At 41.0% G+C, this 5,985-nt stretch overlaps 1 long non-coding RNA gene across 1 annotated transcript; it reads right to left on the reverse strand.

Moving 5' to 3' along the window:
- Positions 1 to 1,752: 1,752 nt before the first annotated feature.
- LOC117505674 lies at positions 1,753 to 2,812 on the reverse strand. The gene is made up of 2 exons (XR_004559214.1): positions 2,135 to 2,812; positions 1,753 to 1,870 (listed from the first exon to the last, which is right to left on the reverse strand). It is a non-coding gene; the product is annotated as an uncharacterized LOC117505674 (long non-coding RNA).
- Positions 2,813 to 5,985: the final 3,173 nt, after the last annotated feature.

Genomic DNA, 5,985 nt, shown 5'->3' on the forward strand with positions numbered 1-5,985 from the left:
AACAAATTCTTGCGTGAGCGACGTTCATTAAGAACCCAGATCTGTTTGACTTCACATGGTTTCAATAAAGTGTCTTTTCTGTATTTAAAGCATATACTTCTGAGCCCTTTCTTCGGGACAGTTTCATCAAAGAACCAGGGCATTACAGCAAGAAAAGGCTCTCAACTCTGCTGACTTTTTTTTTTTTTTTTACCCTTGGGACACAGAGCAAATCTGCATCCAAGGAGCACAGGGAATGAGGATGCACATAAGTTCAGCAAGATAGTTGAGTTCTTGACCATTTAGAGCTTTATGTTGGCAACAAAACCTTGAAATCTGCTCTTCGAGGTGCATGGAGCCAGTAAAGGGAAGCCAGAATGTCTCTGATCAAACCTGGTTTTCATCAAAAATTGAGCAGCAGTATTCTGTTCTATCCTATACTATTTTGTGGCAATCCAGATAAAAAACCATTAAGCCATCTTGACACTTGCACAAATTTGATCCCTGCACTGCTGCGCAATTAGCCATGCCAGTGCATCTCACTTTGTCCCGCTGGATGCCGTGCTTTGTCCTGTTTGACACCACGTTATATAAAAAATCATTTCATAGCTCATGACTCATTTGCTATCAGAACTATTGGAACCCTAACCCATCTCTCATCACTCTCAAAATCACAGAAAAATTATTTGTACCTGCAGTTTGTCTCGTGCGCTTTGCGGTGGAGAATGCATTTGGAATGGTGTGAAAGGTAATTATTTATAATATACATATTGTAATGGATTGGCAATACAGTTGCATTTTCATTCCTTCTTATGAGTTTGATAATATATCTGTAAAATTACATTTATTATAGTTGTAACATCTCATAATTGTTCAGATGCACATTGGCAGTGACAGTGAATTCGAATCAGTGAGGTAATGTTCACAAAATAAATGCATGCCAGAAGTTTTGAACATTTCAAAGATTTCTTTGCACACTGGGTTTCCGCTGTGCACAGTTTACAAGTTTATTCACTGACGCACCAGATTGCGTGCCAGTGCGGGAATCATACTCATGCAAGTGTCAAGGTCCCTTTACAATTGTGGAAGAGATGTAAAATTTGTGAAATGTAAAACAAATCCTGATGTACATTTCCACTTTATCGGTTCCATCAGTGCAACAACTTACTGTCATCAGGTCAAACTCACCACTCTAATACTTTATTTTAATGACTGCTGTTCTAACAGTTATTACTAATTTGTTTCTTTGCAGACATGCAGCCGTTGTTGGTGATTAAAGAAAAAACTCTCCCTGAACACCAAGAATGGAATCTGAGTGTTGACCAGGTGGACATTAAAGAAGAGAAGCTGTGGATAAGTCAGCAGGGAGAGCAGCTTCAGCAGCTGGAGGAGGCAGATCTCACCAGGTTTGGTTTCACTGCCATCCCTGTGAAGAGCGAAAATGATGAAAAACTAGAGTCATCACAGCTTCATCAAAGCCAAAGTGATGAGAGCACAGAGGCTGAGCCTGTAGCCAGGAGCTCATCCGTACACAGAACAATGACAGCAGAAACTGATGGAGAGGATGATGAAGGACCACAACCAGCCAGCAACTCAGGTCCAAACAATCATTTACAACCAGATACCAGTGGCAGGAGTTCAGACAGTTCAGGAACTGAGACAGATGACAGTGATGACTGGAAACAGACCAGAAAACATCAGTCAAGTTTTAACTGTCAAAAAAATATCTATAGTGTTAGTTCAAGCAACACTGATGACAAACAGTTTAAAGGCTCTCAATATGTAAAAGCATCTGGTCATGTTAACAATTCAGAGCAAGAAAAGGAGAGTCAAGCAAAAAGAAAACAATTTAGCTGTTCTGATCAGAGTAAAAGACAGAAACAGAAGGGCACTCTGAACAAACACATTAGAATTCAGACAGGACAAAAAGCATTTGTCTGTTCTGAGTGTGGAAGAAGATTTGGACGGAAGAGCAACCTGAAAACACACATGATAATTCATACAGGACAAAAAGCATTTGTCTGTTCTGAGTGTGGTCAAAGATTTGGACGAATGACCAGCCTGAATGAACACATGATGATTCATACAGGACAAAAAGCATTTGTCTGTTCTGAGTGTGGTAAAAGATTTGGACGAAAGGGCAACCTGAATGAACACATGATAATTCATACAGGACAAAAAGCATTTGTCTGTTCTCAGTGTGGTCAAAGATTTGGACGAAAGGGCGACTTGAATGCACACATGGTAATTCATACAGGGCAAAAAACATTTGTCTGTTCTGAGTGTGGTAAAAGATTTGCACGAAAGGGCAATCTGAATGCTCACATGATAATTCATACAGGGCAAAAAACATTTGTCTGTTCTGAGTGTAGTCAAAGATTTGGACTAAAGGGGAGCCTGAACAGACACATGATAATTCATCGGAGGAGCTATACGCCCAACCGTTGGTTCAATAAAGTTAATACGGGAGCATATACCCCAATCACAACCGACCAATGAGCACACTTGTAAGTTCACTTCCGGTTACAACGCGGGGGGAAAAAGGGCAGATAATGTCTCGCCGGCTGTGGGAGGGTTCCCAGCCCGCGTAGGGTCTATGATCTAAAACAGTTCTGTTTGGCTCATCACACCCAGGGAACTTGTCAAACAAACACCATCTTCCAGGCAACAAGCAGCATTTTGTTCATAAAAAGTTTTGTCGTTAACAGGCTTCTGTTGAAAATGCTCATGAAGATTTCATCCACTGCTGTTTTTTTTGTTTTCGCAGTAATTAAAGACAGTGCCGTTAAATGTTTCAGACATACGCTGCTTTTCACGCCGCAATAGACCCTTTAAAAAGTGGTGTAAAAAATGTAGTTTAGATGCACAAAATGTGTCAAATACACGATCACGGTTTGGCACATAAGGTAAGACATACTTATCTGCCCAATGATTGGGTGAATAGCCTTTGCCATGATTCATAAAGGACAGGGGTGGGGTTTGAACCAGGAATCTTGCGCACTGAAACAAAGTGCACTAATCACTTGGCCACCACTCCTACATAATAATAATTAATAATAATATCTTATTTGTTTCAAAGTATTAGAATCTGATGATGATTATTATATGCAAAAAATTTATTTCAAATTACTGCAAACGTGGACCTGTAAGGCAGGGGTGCCCAACCTTTTTTGTACTAAGATCTACTTTTAAAGTTGAGTGTATCGGGATCTACTAAGCCATATCGATGCCATAGAGTAGCCACAACATAAAGTAGTGTTCAGAATAATAGTAGTGCTATGTGACTAAAAAGATTAATCCAGGTTTTGAGTATATTTCTTATTGTTACATGGGAAACAAGGTACCAGTAGATTCTCACAAATCCAACAAGACCAAGCATTCATGATATGCACACTCTTAAGGCTATAAAATTGGGCTATTAGTAAAAAAAAAAAAAAAAAATAGAAAAGGGGGTGTTCAAAATAATAGTAGCATCTGCTGTTGATGCTACAAACTCAAAACCATTATGTTCAAACTGCTTTTTTTTTAGCAATCCTGTGAATCACTAGTATTTACTTATAACCACAGTTTTTCATGATTTCTTCACATCTGCGAGGCATTAATTTTGTTGGTTTGGAACCAGGATTTTGCTCGTTTACTAGTGTGCTTGAGGTCATTGTCTTGTTGAAATGCACATTTCAAGGGCATGTCCTCTTCAGCATAAGGCAACATGACCTTTTCAAGTATTTTGACATATCCAAACTGATCCATGAAACCTGGTATGTGATATATAGGCCCAAGACCATAGTAGGAGAAACATGCCCATATCATGATGCTTGCACCACTATACTTCACTGTCTTCACTGTGAACTGTGGCTTGAATTCAGAGTTTGGGGGTCGTCTCACAAACTGTCTGCGGCCCTTGGACCCAAAAAGAACAATTTTACTCATCAGTACACAAAATATTCCTCCATTTCTCTTTAGGCCAGTTGATGTGTTCTTTGGCAAATTGGAACCTCTTCTGCACATGTCTTTTATTTAACAGAGGGACTTTGTGGGGGATTCTTGCAAATAAATTAGCTTCACACAGGTGTCTTCTGTCACAGCACTTACAGGTAACTCCAGACTGTCTTTGGTCATCCTGGAGCTGATCAATGGGTGAGCCTTTTCCATTCTTGTTATTCTTCTATCCATTTTGATGGATGTTTTCTGTTTTCTTCCACACGTCTGTGGTTGTGTTGTCCATTTTAAAGCATTGGAGATCATTGTAGATGAACAGCCTATAATGTTTTGCACCTGCGTATAGGTTTTCCCCTCTCCAATCAACTTTTTAATCAAACTACACTGTTCAACAGTGTCTTGAACGTCCCATTTTCCTCAGGCTTTCAAAGAGAAAAGCATGTTCAACAGGTGCTGGCTTCATCCTTACATAGGGGACACCTGATTCACACCTGTTTGTTCCACAAAATTGACGAACTCACTGACTGAATCCCACACTACTATTATTGTGAACACCCCCTTTTCTACTTTTTTTAGTAATAGCCCGATTTCATAGCCTTAAGAGTGTGCATATCATGAATGCTTGGTCTTGTTGGATTTCTGACTTGTTTCCCATGTAACAATAAGACACATACTCAAAACCTGGATTAAACTTTTTATTCACATAGCACTACTATTATTCTGAACACTACTGTATTGTGTACCAATACAATAACTCAATTTTCTGGCAGGTTCTAACAATAATAATGCATCATTGAAGTAAATGTGCATGGTGGAAAAGAATAACCACAGGTAGGTCTGGGACTGGCTTCAAGTTGGAAAAGTTGTTCCCTACCTTAAGGTGCGTTTATACATAACCAAGACGTGTTACGAATGTCATTTTTCTGTCATTCGTGACACATTCCTGACATTCTTAACGTGACTTAACGCATCTGAATAGGTTTCTTAATAGTGCATGTTGGTGCGTGATATTCTTGATATTCGTGGAGCATGTTTTTGCCTGTCAGAAAATCTTCCACGAATGTCACACACCACCCTCATTTCGTCTCACGTCATCGAGGTCGCAACTGAACGTATTGATCGGTCTTGATGAGTAGTGATCCTTAATAAAACGTGACAACGTTCGTAGTGGTTCCTGTGATGGTTCTTGGAGCCCAAACTGTCACGCGTTATTACGAAGTGACAAAAAAACTGTCAAGTTTTGACCCAACTTGTAACGGCGTCACATTTCACTACACGCACGACGAATCAGTTTTCTGTCACGTGCGCACAATTAAACTCGGCTCCAAGTGTCGTTCCACAGTTCCTGCTGAAGCTCCTCAGGACGCTCCTGCAGGTGTTCCACTTGCTGTTGTAACCGATGAGCAGGAGAACGAGTCTGAGCAACCAGAGGAGTGAGAAGAGACTCACGTGCAGCCAGACATCTCTACACCTCCTCCAGTCCGGTGGAGGAAGAAGCGCGTGCACAATTAAATCCTGCTGCACCACATTCAGTTTGATTGCTGACACCAAGTTGGCTAAAAGACTAATTTCAGTGCTCTTCAGCGCGCTCTTGCAGGTGTTCCACCTGCTTCATGCGCCTAATGTTTGGGGAAAATGCTCAAGACGAGAGCCGCATGAAGCCACACATCTGGCTCTGTCCTCCTCCTCTCTGCGCCACTCCATAACACAGAGCCCAACTACGCATGCAGTCACAAAGTTCTTCTGAAATACTGGAGCGATCTGAATTCGGTTGGATGAATATGGGTGTGTGTGTGTGGAGACAATTCACCTCGCTCACAACGTGACAGAACTTAACGATGTGCAGTTACGCGCAATAGCGCGCAACAACGCGGAACACTATTCTTGACCGTGTGTAATGGTTCCTGATAATTCTCCAGCAACACGTGCCATTAATCGTAACGTGTGGTAACAGGTTGCAGCAGTTCCTGAGGACACCTGACGCCTCTGCCCCGAATAATCACATTTGTGATCAGCAGCCAAGAATGTGTACTGTGGCATTCGTGACTTGTCGTCGTTATGTGTAAA

This window comes from Thalassophryne amazonica, unplaced genomic scaffold (genome assembly GCF_902500255.1).
Source record: "Thalassophryne amazonica unplaced genomic scaffold, fThaAma1.1, whole genome shotgun sequence".
In the NCBI taxonomy this organism is placed as follows: domain Eukaryota; kingdom Metazoa; phylum Chordata; class Actinopteri; order Batrachoidiformes; family Batrachoididae; genus Thalassophryne; species Thalassophryne amazonica.